Genomic DNA, 13,776 nt, shown 5'->3' with positions numbered 1-13,776 from the left:
GTTCTGGAGAACTAGATAGTAGAAACCAATCTATGGCCCCTAATTAGATACTAACTCATCAGGGTTCCAGCCCTGAAAGGGGTCAGTGCCAACTGTTTTCTTTTCCTATCAATTAACTCAAAATTGGTCTAGCCTTGCTCACTGGCCTGCCCTTTGACTAGAGGAGAGAAGCATGCCTTGATTAATGGCCGCATCAAGGGCCCACAAAGTGGGGAGACATAATTCACTAAAAGGACAGCATGGTGCTGCTGTCTAAAAAGGCAGGGGGAGAATAGAGATTCAAGATTTAAAAAAAACACACACACATTTTAAAGCATACCGATACAATAAATGATTAAATGTACGGAAACAATGTTTTAAATAAATATATAATCCTTGGTATCTATTATTTTGTTTTTAATGATCAGACTCTCAGAAACAAGTCAATGTTCATTCTGGTTAAGAAAAAAAGTTGTAGAATGGCCTTCTTAACAAGATAAATGGGCTCTTAAAGGGTGAACCATGAGACTCTCTATCTATGGCCCAAGAGGGACAAAAGTCAATGCTACAGATGCCTGGAGTCACTGCAAGACAATAGGCATCCTTGATTGTTTTACAAGAGTATGGCACACTCTGAATTGTGGATCAGAGAGGAGAATGCAGCAGGCAGGTAAGTATCACATGTTTATTTTTCTGTTTGCAATCTCAGGTAGGTTAGCAGAAATTAAATTTTGCAGTAACTTACCTAAGGCTATTAAGGGATCATTAGGTTTTCAAGGATTCAGTAAATTTTCTTAAAGCACTTTGGTTCCATTTGGGAGGAAAAAGTAGCATGGGAATATTTTGATCACAGTTCTGGAGCATGAAATCTGATTTAATACCCAAAGGTCACTGCACTTTTTATTGTAGGGAACATTTCACTCCATGTTAAGAAGAAGTTACAGGGTAAAATGAACTGCAATTGAGGCGGCCCTGTATTGTTGTGGTCTGCTATTTAGACTGTCTGTCCTCCATTACGTTGTTTGTACAGTACTAAAGAGTTCTGGAATGAAACTGCATGACAGCTGTTTCCCCTGAGACTGCTCTGGAAATAAGATATACATCTCATGTGTCTCTCCCAGCAAAAAAGCATTTGAAATAAATAAATATTCCATCTGTTGCCATCTATCTGAATTTTCTAATCTCTTCTGCCTTCTCTGTGCTGGTCCCACATTGTGTACTTGGTGTCAGGTGGTTGAAGGGGTGTCAGAGTGTCCTGGCAGGGCTCTGACATTGTAGACTTTTCAAATCTTCTTTGTTGGATGTTATGGCAATGCATCTTTTTTGTGTACTGCTTTGAATGAACCTGTGAAAGCCATTGTCTGAAGGAAGTTATCAGTCCAGGATTTAGAGAGAAAGCTTCTGGGAGGAAGTTACATTTAAGTTGGATCATATGGGACAGGCAGGGTTCTCTGGGAAAAGTGAGGGCAATGGGGGTGGAAAAGAGGAGGACTCTGTAAGTAGGGGTTCAGCTTGTGCTTGGGACTGGCAATGAGAGGCCTCTTCTGAAATCTTCAACAGCCCAGTGTGTGTGTGAATGTGTGTGTATGTGAGTGTATGCATCTGTATGAATATGTGTTAGTGTGTGTGCATGTATGAATGTGTGTCTGTATGAATGTATGCATGTGACTGTGTTTTTGTATGTGTATGTGTGAGTTTATGTGTGAATGTATATGTGTATGTATATGCATTTGTGTATTGTGTGGTTATGCATGAATGTATGTATGTGTATATATTAGTGTGTGTGAGCATGTTTGTATGATGTGTGTGTGAGTAGTGTGTGTGTGAGTAGTGTGTATGTGAGTGTGTGGATGTAAATACATGTTTGGGATTGTGTCTAGGATCATGGAGGCTGGCAAAATATGAGGCTAAAAAGGTAAGGCAGACCTTATCTGGATCTTACACGGTGATGTCTGTGGTTTTAGTTCTTTGCCCATAGAATAAAACCTTTTCCGCCTACCACCAGCCCTACCCAGTGGACAAATGAGGCATTGGAACTGGCTTCAAATAGCAACCTTTTTAGGCATCACTTCCAGGCATATCTTGCCAGTACTTGTTTTAAAATCAGACTTTAAAATCAGGTTGCCTTGTTTTAAAATCAGACCAGCCCACTCATTCATTTTGAAGCTCAAAACTTTGAGCTTCCTTGCTCCTCAGAGCAATAGTTGTGTGCTCCTTCTCTTTGTGACAGTGTGTTCCAGCCCCTGTGTGTCTCACTTAGTGGAATTCTGCCCCTTTGGTTGAAGAACTGACTATACTATGGAACTGTAATAGGTTGGTTTCTATATGCTCTAATTTATTGAATGTTTTTGTATTCTATATATAATGTGTCTGCTTTTAATTTATAGAATAATCATATATATACATATCTTAATTTATAGAGCTATTCTTTCTATCTATCTATCTATCTATCTATCTATCTATGTCCATCTCCAAATGACAACAACAAAAACTCACAATAAGTTGTCTTGCACTTACACAAAATCTTTGATTAAATTTTTGGCAGGTCAGTGGTGCTTAGAAACAAAAAGGTTTTTCCACACCTGCTACAGATGCTATTACTGATTGCCTTGCTCATAAGGAGAGTTATGTTCCTTTCCTTTCATTTGCCTTATCGGGTTGCAAAAGCAATCTGCAACATTTTCCTGAAGCAAAAGGGCAAGACTTCAAGGGATGCCTGGAAGTTCTAACCACAGCGTGGTTCCATTTTATGCCCCTGTCTTTGTTTTCCCCTTTTGTTCTTCGCATATTTCTAATTTATGCTATCTTGTTATTTTATATACCCTTGTAATACCCCTGAAATCCTTTCTGAGACAAGGTAGAGTATAAATTTTAAACAATAAATTGTGTGAAAAAATATGAAATAAACCATGTACCACATATTTAAGAACAACATACTGTTTTTCAGCATTATGGGGTATTTTAGCTGATTTTATAGTTAAGGGCTTGAGGCTGAGAAAGGGGGCACACTACCAGGTTCCCAGGATGCCATTCGTGTATTTCCGTCACAGTCTTCTATGTAGATGATTTTCCTTTAGAATTAGGAAAAATGTCTGCAAACATCCCAAAGTAAATATTATAGAAAGAAAAGACCGCCCTTCACGCCATTCCAATTCCTTAGGGAATCAATGCTTTGCAGTCAACTCCAACCCCAAACAAGAAGGGGGGCCAACATGATGCTAAGACCTCCAAGGAGAGCAAGACCCCAGTTCTGTTGTGGTGGGCAGCCGCTGGGCAGCCAATCAACCCCTCAGTCTGGGCTACGTCTCTGTTTACCACCAGGTGACAGGAGGAAAGTAATCTCCTTGCCCTCCTGTCAAGCAGGTTCAGAGAGGGACAGAAAGAGGGGGAGTTTGAGGTCAGCTCTCTGAGCCTGGGAGACGAAGCAGTCTCTTACAGGGCTGCAGGGTGGCCAGGAAGCAGCCATTAGGAGATGGGTGTTCATTCAGATTATGAGATAGGGCAGAGCTTAGGGGATGAAGCTGTAATGTAATCATCAAAATATTGCTATTGTGAGACAGGCTGGTTTGAAAAATTACAGGGCAATTAGGAAAAGGGTTCTATTCCTTCCTAAGGATTAAGACCAGTGCTTCTAAATGTAAACACTCTTTTGTTTTTAAAGGCAAAAAATGTTATCTTGGAAAGGAAAAAATACATTCCTAGATCTTAGGTTGAAAAACACTGATTTCAATTGTACTTTCTCTAAAAATCAATGTGTGTCCTTGGGAGAGGAGTATGTATATATGCATGTGTATGTGTGTGTGTGGTGCAGTGTATGAATGTGTGTGGTATATGTGTGTGTATCTGGATGTGTGTTTAGTGTGTGTAGTGTGTGTGTGTGTGTGCGCGTGCACGTGCATGCTTGTGCATCCTACCACAACTGATTCCCTTGTTGGCAATCATTTCTTCTCTATCAGAAGTGACGGTAGCGATGCTTCTCACTCACATGCTCCACGATGGCTGTCACAGAGGATACCCTAGCACGTGCAGATGACCCAAGCCCTGGCTCCATCCAGAAGTGAGGTGAGCCATCAGTGAGACAGGACCATCCACTGGGCAGGAGTGATAAGCAAGTGGAGGGCTCCAAAGCCAAGAGCAGCCTGTATGTTATTGGAGAAAGAGTTGGCCTTAAAAGAGAGAAGAAAACTGACGTTGGAGCTGCAGAAACACATCTCCTTTTAGGTACAAAGCAAGCAAGGCAAAGACAGTATGTCTGGGCATTTGGGGAGGCAGGTCTGCCTCTTGGTCAACAGGTGGGAAGACATTTTGGCCTTCACTCTGATGACAGAAATGAGGGGTAGGGATGCAAACTAAGGTGTTTCTGCTCTTTCTGCTCTATTTCTATGTTGCTGTTCTACAAGGTGTGCCCTAGACAGTCATGATAAATAGAGCTTTTCAAAGTGGAATTTTTATAGGAAATATAAAAGAAAATTAGGTATATCAACATTCCATTCAATGACATAGCCTGACGATAAAAACCTGTTGAAAAAAAATTATCTCCTAAAAAAGTTACATCTAAAAAACATAAAACAGTAGCGTACACTAATGTACTTAGAAACCACCTAGGCATCTTGTCAAGACAACTGATTGGGTAGGTCTGGGCTGGGGCCTGAGAGTCTGCATTGCTAATGAGCTCCTAGCTGATGTCAGTGTTGCTGGTCTATGGACCACACACTTTGAAGAGCAAAATTTTAGTATGTTTTCCAGTCTCAGGTTTTTAAAAAACTTTACTCTTCAAATTGATTATCTAGTGGATTCAGAGTACATACCTTCTTCAGAAGTCTTTATCTTTCTGTGTTGTTGTAGAATGTTCTTTATTTTATATTTGCAATTATTAATAATATAATATCCAACATGAATTAACTACTTAGCACATGCCAGGGACTGTTTTAGGTACTTTATTTGTATTAGCTAATTTAATCCTCACAACTTTATGAGGAAGCTATTATTATCCCTGTTTCACAGATAGGAAAATGGAAACAGAAAGTATATTTCTTGTTCAGAGCTACATGTACAGTTTTATTATATAGGTAAATTGCATGTCACAGGGGTTTGGTGTGCAGATTATTTCATCACTCAAATAATAAGTATAATACCTGATAGGAAGTTTTTCAATCCTCTCCTTCTTCTCACTCTCCACCTTCAAGTAGGCCCTGGTGTCTGTTCCCTTCTTTGTGTTTATGTGTTCTCAATCTTTAGCTCCCACTTATTATTTGTGGTATTTGATTTTCTGTTCCTGGGTTGTCTTGCTAGGGATAATGGCTAAAAAGGATGTGATTTTGTTCTTTTTATGGCTGTATAGTATTCCATGCTGTATGTGTACCACATTTTCTTTATCCAGTCTGCTGTTGATGGGCATTTAAGTTGGTTCCATGTCTTTGCTGCAGTGAATATTGCTGTGATGAACATACACATGCATATGTCTTTATGGTAGAACAATTTGTATTCCTTTTGGTAAAAATCCAATAATGGAATTGCTGGGTCAAATGGTAATTCTGTTTTGTTATTTGAGAAATCACCACACTGCTTTCCACAACAGCTGAACTAATTTACATTCCCACCATCAGTGTATAAGCATTCCTTTTTCTCTGCAACCTCACCAACATCTGTTATTGTTTGACTTTTTAATAATAGCCATTCTGATTGTTGTGAGATGGTATCTCATTATGGTTTTGATTTGCATTTCTCTAATGATCCATGATGTTGAACATTTTTTCATGTGCTTGTTGGTCACGTGTATGTCTTCTTTTGAAAAGCATCTGTTCATGTCCTTTGCCTACTTTTTAATGGGGTTATTTGTTTTTTGCTTCTTACTTTGTTTCAGCTATTTATAAATTCTAGATATTAGAATCTATAAGAATATAGATGCTTAGAATCAGATGCATAGTTTGCAAACATTTTCTCCCATTCTGTGCCTTGTCTGTTTACTTTGTTGATAGTTTCTTTTGCTGTGCAGAAGCTCTTTAGTTTAATTAGGTCCCATTTGTCAATTTTTATTTTTGTTGAAATTGCTTTTGGCATCTTCATCATGAAATGTTTGCCAGGGTCTATGTCCAGAAGAGTATTTCCTAGGTTATCTTCCAGAGTCTTTATAGTTTTAAGGTTTACATTTAAGTCTTTAATCCATCATGAATAGATTTTTGTATATAGTGTAAGGAAGGGGTCAATCCTTTGCATATGGGTAGCCAGTTACCCCAGCACCATTTATTGAATAGGAGGTCCTTTCCCCATTGCTTGTTTTTGTCAGCTTTGTCAAAGATCAGATGGTTGTAGATGTGTGGCATTATTTCTGGACCCTCTAGTCTGCTCTATTGGTCTATGTGCCTGGTTTTGCACCAGTTTCCTGTTTTTTTGGTTACTGTAGCCTTTAGTATAGTTTGAAGTCAGGTAACATGATGCCTCCAGCTTTATTCTTTTTGTTTAGGATACCCTTGGCTATTCAGGCTCTTTTTTGGTTCCATATGAATTTTAAAATAGATTTTTCTAATTCTGAAAAGAATGTCATTGGTAGTTTGATATGAATGACATTGAATCTGTAAATTGCATTGGCAGTATGGCTATTTTAATAATATCAAATCTTCCTATCCATGAGCACAGAATATTTTTCCATGTGTTTGTGTCATCTCTGATTTCTTTAAGCAGTGTTTTGTATTCTCATTGTAAAGATCTTTCACCTTCCTGGCTAGCTGTTTTCCTAGGTATTTTATTCTTTTTGTGGCTATTATGAATGGGATTGTGTTATTGATTTGGCTCTCAGTTTGGATGTTGTTGATGTATAGGAATGCTACTAATTTTTGTATGTTGATTTTGTATTTTGAGACTTTCCTGAGGTTGTTTATCTGATCAATGAGCTTTTGGGTAGAGGCTATAGGATTTTCTAGGTGTAGAATTATATCATCTATAAACAGGGATAGTTTGACCTCCTCTCTTCCTATTTTGGATGTCTTTTATTTCTTTCTCTTGCCTTGTTGCTCTGGCTAGGACTTCCAGTACTATGCTGAATAGGAGTGGTAAAAGTGGGAATCCTTGTCTTGTTCCAGTTCTCAAGGGGAATGCTTCCAGCTTTTGCCTGTTCAGTATAATACTGGCTGTGAGTCTGTCATTAGATGACTCTTATTATTTTGAAGTATGTTCCTTTGATGTCTAGTTTTTTGATGGTTTTAACATAAAGGGATGTTGAATGTTATTGAAAGCCTTTTCTGCATCTATTGAGATGATTATGTGATTTTTTGTTTTTAGTTCTGTTTACGTGATGAATCACATTTATCGATTTGCATATATTGAACCAACCTTGCATCTCAGGGATAAAGCCTGCCTGATCATGGTGGATTAGCTTTTTGATGTGCTGCTACATTCAGTTTCCTAGTATTTTGTTGAGAATTTTTATATCTATGTTCATAAAAGATATTGGTCTGAAATTTTGTTTTTTATTGTTGTTGTGTCTCTGCCAGATTTTGGCATCAGAATGATGTTGGCCTCATAGAAGGCCCTAGGGAGGAGTCCTTCCTCCTCTATATTTTGGAATAGTTTTAGTATGAGTGGTACCAGTTCTTCTTTATACATCTGGTAGAATTCAGCTCTGAATCTGTTGGGTCATGGGCTTTTTCTTGTTGGTAGGCTTTTTATTATTGATTTAATTTTGGAACTCATTATTGGTCTGTTCAGGCATTCAATTTCTTTCTGGTTCAGTCTTGGGTGGTTGTATTTTCCCAGAATTTATCCATTTCTTCTGGGTTTTCTAGTTTGTGTGCATAGAGGTGTTTGCAGTAGTCTCTGAGGGGTTTTGTATTGCTGTGGGGTCAGTGGTGCCATCCCCTTTGTTATTTCCAAATATGTTTACTTGGATCTTCTCTCTCTTTTTTCTTTATTAGCCTAGCTAGTGGTTTATCTGTATATAATGCTAATTCTTTTCAAAAACCCAATTCCTGGATTCATTGATTTTTTTTTTTTCATCTCAATTTCCTTGAGTTCAGCTCTGATTTTGGTTGTTTCTTGTCTTCTACGAGCTTTGGGGTTGGTGCGTTCTTGTTTCTCTAGTTCCTTTAGGTGTGCTGTTAGGTTGTTAATTTGAGATCTTTCTAACTTTTTGATGTGGGTGATTAATGCTGTAAACTTCCCTCTTAACACTGCTGTAGCTATGTCCCAGAGATTCTGGTATGTTGTAACTTTATTCTCATTAGTTAAAAAAATGTCTTTTCTTGATTTCTGCCTTAATTTCATTGTTTACCTAAAGTTCATTCAAGAGTAGGTTGTTTAATTTCCATGTAATTTTATGGTTTTGAGCAATTTTCTTAGAATTGATTTCTATTTTTATTGTGTTGTGGTCTGACAGGGGTTTTTTTGAATTTGCTGAGGATTGTTTTATGTCCTACTGTGTAGTCGATTGTAGGACATTCTGTTGTTTTGGGGTAGAGAGTTCTGTAGATGTCTATTAGGTATACTTGGTCAAGTGTCAAGTTCAGGTCCTGAATATCTTTTTTAGATTTCTGACTCAATAATCTGTCTAATACTGTCACTGACGGTGCTGAAGTCTACCAGCATTATTGTGTCCCTTCATAAATCCCTTGGATAATACCAGCATTATCCAAGTCCCTTCATAGATGTCAAAGAACTTGTTTTATGAATCTGGGTGCTCCTGTGTTGGGGGCATATATATTTAGGATAATTAGGTCTTCCTGTTTAATTGAACCTTTTACCATTATCTAATTCCCTTCTTTGTCTTTTTTGATCTTTGTTGATTTAAAGTCTGTTTTGTCTGAAATTAGAATAGTAACCCCTACTTTTTTCTGTTTTCCATTTGCTTGGTAGATTTTTCTCCATTTCTTTATTTTGAGGCTATGAGTGTCATTGCATGTGAGACAGGTCTCTTGAGAGCGTACTATTGGGTCTTGCTTCTTTATCCAACTTGACACTCTATGCCTTTTAAGTGGAGAATTTAGCCCATTTACATTCAAGGTTAGTGTTAATATGTGTGGATTTGATCCTATCATCATGTTGTTAGCTGCTTGTTATGAAGACTTGTTTGTGTGGTTGCTTTGTAGTGTCAATGGTCTATGTAGTTGTTTGTTTTTGTAGTGGCCAGTAACAGCCTTTCCTTTCCATATTTAGCATTCGCTACAGGACCTCTTGTAAGGCAGGTCTGCTGGTAACAAACTCCCTTAGCATTTGCCTGTCTGAAAAGGATCTTATTTCTTGTTTGCTTATGAAGCTTAGTTTGGCTGGATATGAGATTCTTGGTTGGAATTTCTTTCCTTTAAGAATGCTGAATATAGGCCCCTAATCTTTTCTGGCTTGTAGGGTTTCTACTGAAAGGTTTGCTGTTAGCTTGATGGGATTCCCTTTATAGACGAACTGTCCCTTCTCTCCAGCTGCCTTTAACATTTTTTCCTTTGTTTTGACTTTGGATAATCTGATGACTGTGTGTCTTAGGGATGGTCTTCTTCAGCAGTATCTTGCAGGGGTTCTTTACATTTCTTGAATTTGAATGTCAGCCTCTCTAATGAGTTTGGGGGAATTTTGAATGATATCCTGAGATATCTTTTCCAAGTTGCTTGCTTTCTCCCTCTCTCTTTCAGAGATGCCAATGAGTTGTACATTTTGTCTCTTTATATAATCCCATATGTCTCGGAGGCTTTGTTCATTCTTTTTTATTCTTTTTTCTTTATTTTTGTCTTATTGAGTTAGTTCAGAGATCCAGTCTTTGAACTCTGAGATTCTTTCCTCAGCTTGGTCTATTCTGTCATTAATACTTGTGATTGTATTATGAAATTCTTGTAGTGTTTTTTCCAGCTCTATCAGATCAGTTTGGGTCTTCTTATGATGGTCATTTTGCCTTGTGACTCCTGTATCATTGTATTGTAAGCCTTAGATTACTTGGGTGGGGTTTTGACTTTCTTCTGAAACTCAGTGATCTTTGTTCCTATCCATATTCTGAATTATATTTCTGTCATTTCAGCCATTTCATCCTTGTTAAGAATGCTTGCTGGGGAACTGGTATGGTCCTTTGGAGGAAAGAAGACACTCTGTTTTTTTTTGAGTCGCCAGAGTTCTTGCACTGATTCTTTCTCATCTGTGTGGGCTGATGTTCCTTTAACTGTGGAATAATTTGAGAATAGTCAGTTGGCTTCTTTTTGGGATGTTTTCAGAGAGCTGAGGCTTTGTGTGGGGTCTTTATTTGCAGCTGAATTATTGTCCTTAGTTTCACAGGGGAGTATGTTAGCAAAGTATTTTTGGTGTTGAAGTTTGAGCTGTAATCTAGTAAATGGCACTTATGTGTAATGGCTAATAGGTAGTCTCTTGCCCAGCCACGTGTCTTCTCTGTATTTCCTCACAATTGCAGCCACACTCCCGCTCAGTGGTCTGAAAGTGTGAGCTTTCCCACTAGAATGCTGGCTGCAGATCTTGGCTTGGCAGTACCAGGCTGCACACCGCTGCCCTGCAGCGAACTCAGGCTTTATATTCCCTCGCAACCTTGGAAGCATCAGGGGAAGAGACCTTGGCAGTGGCTATGGCAGAGGGCCTTTCACTTGTCTCTTCACCCCAGAGATATGCAGAGCTGCTGCCAATCAGTGTGATATTCCTGGGGGCTGGGGAGTCTGTTGTGGGCCCAAGCTGGGGGACTCTGCCTGTTGACAGGCAGACGATGTGGGGGACTCATGGGGAAGACAGACTAGCCTCTTCTCCTTAGGGAGGCTGTGGCTTGCTGGAGGTGTGAGTAAAGCATTTACGGTCTTTGTTCCTTCCCCAGTTTGAGGGCAGCAAGGGCAGTACCACTGCAGCAGCAGTGGCAGAGGGGCTTTCAGTTGCCTCTGGGAACTCCACCTCAATGGAGAATGCTGAATATAGGCCCCCAATCTCTTCTAGCTTGTAGGGTTTCTGTTGAAAGGTTTGCTGTTAGCTTGATGGGGTTCCCTTTGTAGATGAGCTATCCCTTCTCTCTAGCTGCCTTTAACATTTTTTCCTTGGTGTTGACTTTGGATAATCTGATGACTGTGTGTCTTGGGGATGGTCTTCTTGTTCAGTATCTTGCAGGGGTTCTACTGCTACTGGGAGTGTTCAGCCAGTGGATGGGGTGCCTGCACTGCTGGCAGGGGCTGGGGCCCCGCCGCTTAGTGAAGAGCAGGAGGTCAAGCGCTCACAAGGAGTAGAGACGAGGCTCCTCTGGGTGTGGAGACTGTGGTATGCCGGAAGCGCGAGTAAATCCCTCAGGCCCTTTGTTCCCTCCGTAGCCCAAGGGCATTAAGAGTGGTACCACCGCAGCTGCAATGGCAGAGGGGCTGTGGGTTCTCTCTGGGGTTTTCTCCCCAAGGAAAGGCAGAGCCACCACCAACCGAACTATTCAGGTGGAGGCAGGGTGGTTGTGCTGAAGTCCCAGGTCTAGAGGCACTGCCCAGTGAGGAGTGGTGGGGGCGGAGACCTGTGTGGAAAACACTCTGGCTCCTTTTCTGTAAGGCAGCTGCACTGTGCTGGGGGCACATGTTAGTTCCTAATCAGTGTGCTCCCACCCTAGACCGAAGGCAACAGGAGCGAGGGATGAGGGATGCCAAACAACAAAAATGTTGGCCTATGTGCTCCCTCCGGGAGCTCCGTCCCAGGGAAGTACAGAGCCACTACCCGAGAGCCCAGGCTCTGAGTGCCTGGAGTCTCAGGTCGGGAGGCCCTGCTCAGTGGGGAGTATCGGGGGTGGGAACCCACCTGGAAAATAGTCTGGCCGCTTTCCTGCAAGTCTGCTGCCCTCTTCTGGGGGTCCACGTTGTCCCTAATCACTGTGCTCCTTCCCTGGCCCAAGGGCAACAGGAGTGAGGGCTGCAAAGCAGCAAAAATGGCGGCCTGCCTGCTCTCTCCAGGATCTCCATGCCAGGGAAGTGCAGAGCTACTCCTGGCCCGACAGCCCAGGCGGGGCTGGGGTGGCTGCACTAGGTTTCTAGGCCAGTGGGCCCCACCAAGCAAGGTGCAGCACAGATGAGGCCCGCAGACCATCTGCTGCTCAGCCCCATGGATTCGGTCCCTGTCCTGGGGGCATGCAAGGCAGCCTAGCCTCCCCCATTTCTAGAGATGCAGTCACTGGTGCCAGGATGCCTGGGGATTCAAGGCTTCCAGAACTCTGCATGTGTCTGAGCAAGTGGCTCTGCCCAAACTCCACGAAGCTCTCTGTGTCAGTGCAGTGGAGGCTCTGTGCCACTCCCAGGTGGGCGGTTGTCCTCTCTTTCTCCTCTCCATTCTCTATGGGTTGAGTTGTTTCCTTTATGAATCCCAAAGTGTCCACCTGGATGGTCCATTTGGAGAGAGTGATGTTCCCTTGCCACTCCTTCTTCTCTCCATGAGAGTGGTGCTCCCATAAAGTGAGCCTTATTTTAATCTGCATTTATAATTCAAACATGACGGTTAAGTCTATTGATAATCATTTTGAAAATAAAATCTAAAACTTTTCTCCTACTGAGACAGTCTATTAAGCCATAATTATCTCTATTTTGGAGGTTAAGTACCAACAACTTTCACTGACTGAACCAGATAATTTAGGAAAAGTATCTAACCTTATTTCAGCCCACACATTTATGGGATAAGCCATAAAGTTTCTAAATGATCTCCTGTTGTCACTCTTTCTTGGTAGGGAAAAAGAATGCAGATTCAAGAGATATTTTCCCACATTAAGCTCACGTATCTAGTATTTATATGTTGGGTGAGACCAGCCCTGCCATTCAGACCACAACAATGCAACCAAAAATTAGTGGATAAACCAAAAGCATACACTCATCAGCTCCACTGAGAGAGAACAACCATCTCTCCAACAGCCTGACCTGGGAAGTTTGTCCAAAGGGTGGTTCTACGTGAGACAAGGTAAAGGATCCCTATCAAGTCTTTTCTTTGGGGACTATAAATACTAATTATGAAGTGAAGTTAGGTCTCATAATGCCAGGCAGCATTATGTGGTATATTTTTCCATTTTGGAAGGTCTAGGACAAGCAGTATTATGGCTTGCTAAAAAAGATCATATTCCCTTGTATCCTTATCATGAATCCTCATTACTGAGAGTAACTGAGTCAAACTAATGCTCTGTACTAACAGAATTAGTTGGGTTATATTCTGTCCCTCACTTCCTGCTACCCTTTGTACTCAAGTAAACTAGAATAACATACTATTCAATTAATATAATTCTGTTTGGAATTGCTTCATGCACTAAATTTCTCCTATATTTGTGCAAGGTAAGTGGGAATTTTCTCCTATTAATGTGCTAAATTTGGTGGAAAATGTAAGGTGTTCATAAGGTCGCTTAGCCTCTCAGTGATGTAGCCAGCAAAATGTGAAAGACAATGTTTTTAATTGCCCAGAAATACATGCTGGCTCTGGCAACTTAATTCAGAAAAGTTCTCTAATGATTATGAAACAATAGTACACATTGCAATACATCAGCTTAAAAAGACAATACAAAGGAAAGACAATTTACAATTTCCAGATCTTTTCTAATTCAATGTCTGCAAGCTTCTAAAAGTCTCTAATAGAGTCTCTGTAGGACAAACTATTAAGTGCATTTTTTGTTTGTTTGGTTTTTTTTTTTCTGGTTCCCTGAGGGAAAACACTATCATCCCTTTGTCATCATTAAAGGATATAAGGTCACTGGGTAGCATCATATTTGCAATAAAATGAAGTTATTATGTTAAATGATTTAAGCATAGTAATATAAATCTAGGTTTTATTTTTTAACAACTCAGTCATGACTGTCTTGTTTTTTAAGCTGTGACCTCCTCCTTTTCTTTTTGT

Source organism: Pongo pygmaeus, chromosome 11 (assembly GCF_028885625.2).
Source record: "Pongo pygmaeus isolate AG05252 chromosome 11, NHGRI_mPonPyg2-v2.0_pri, whole genome shotgun sequence".
Taxonomy (NCBI): Eukaryota; Metazoa; Chordata; class Mammalia; order Primates; family Hominidae; genus Pongo; species Pongo pygmaeus.
This window is presented reverse-complemented; position numbering follows the sequence as displayed.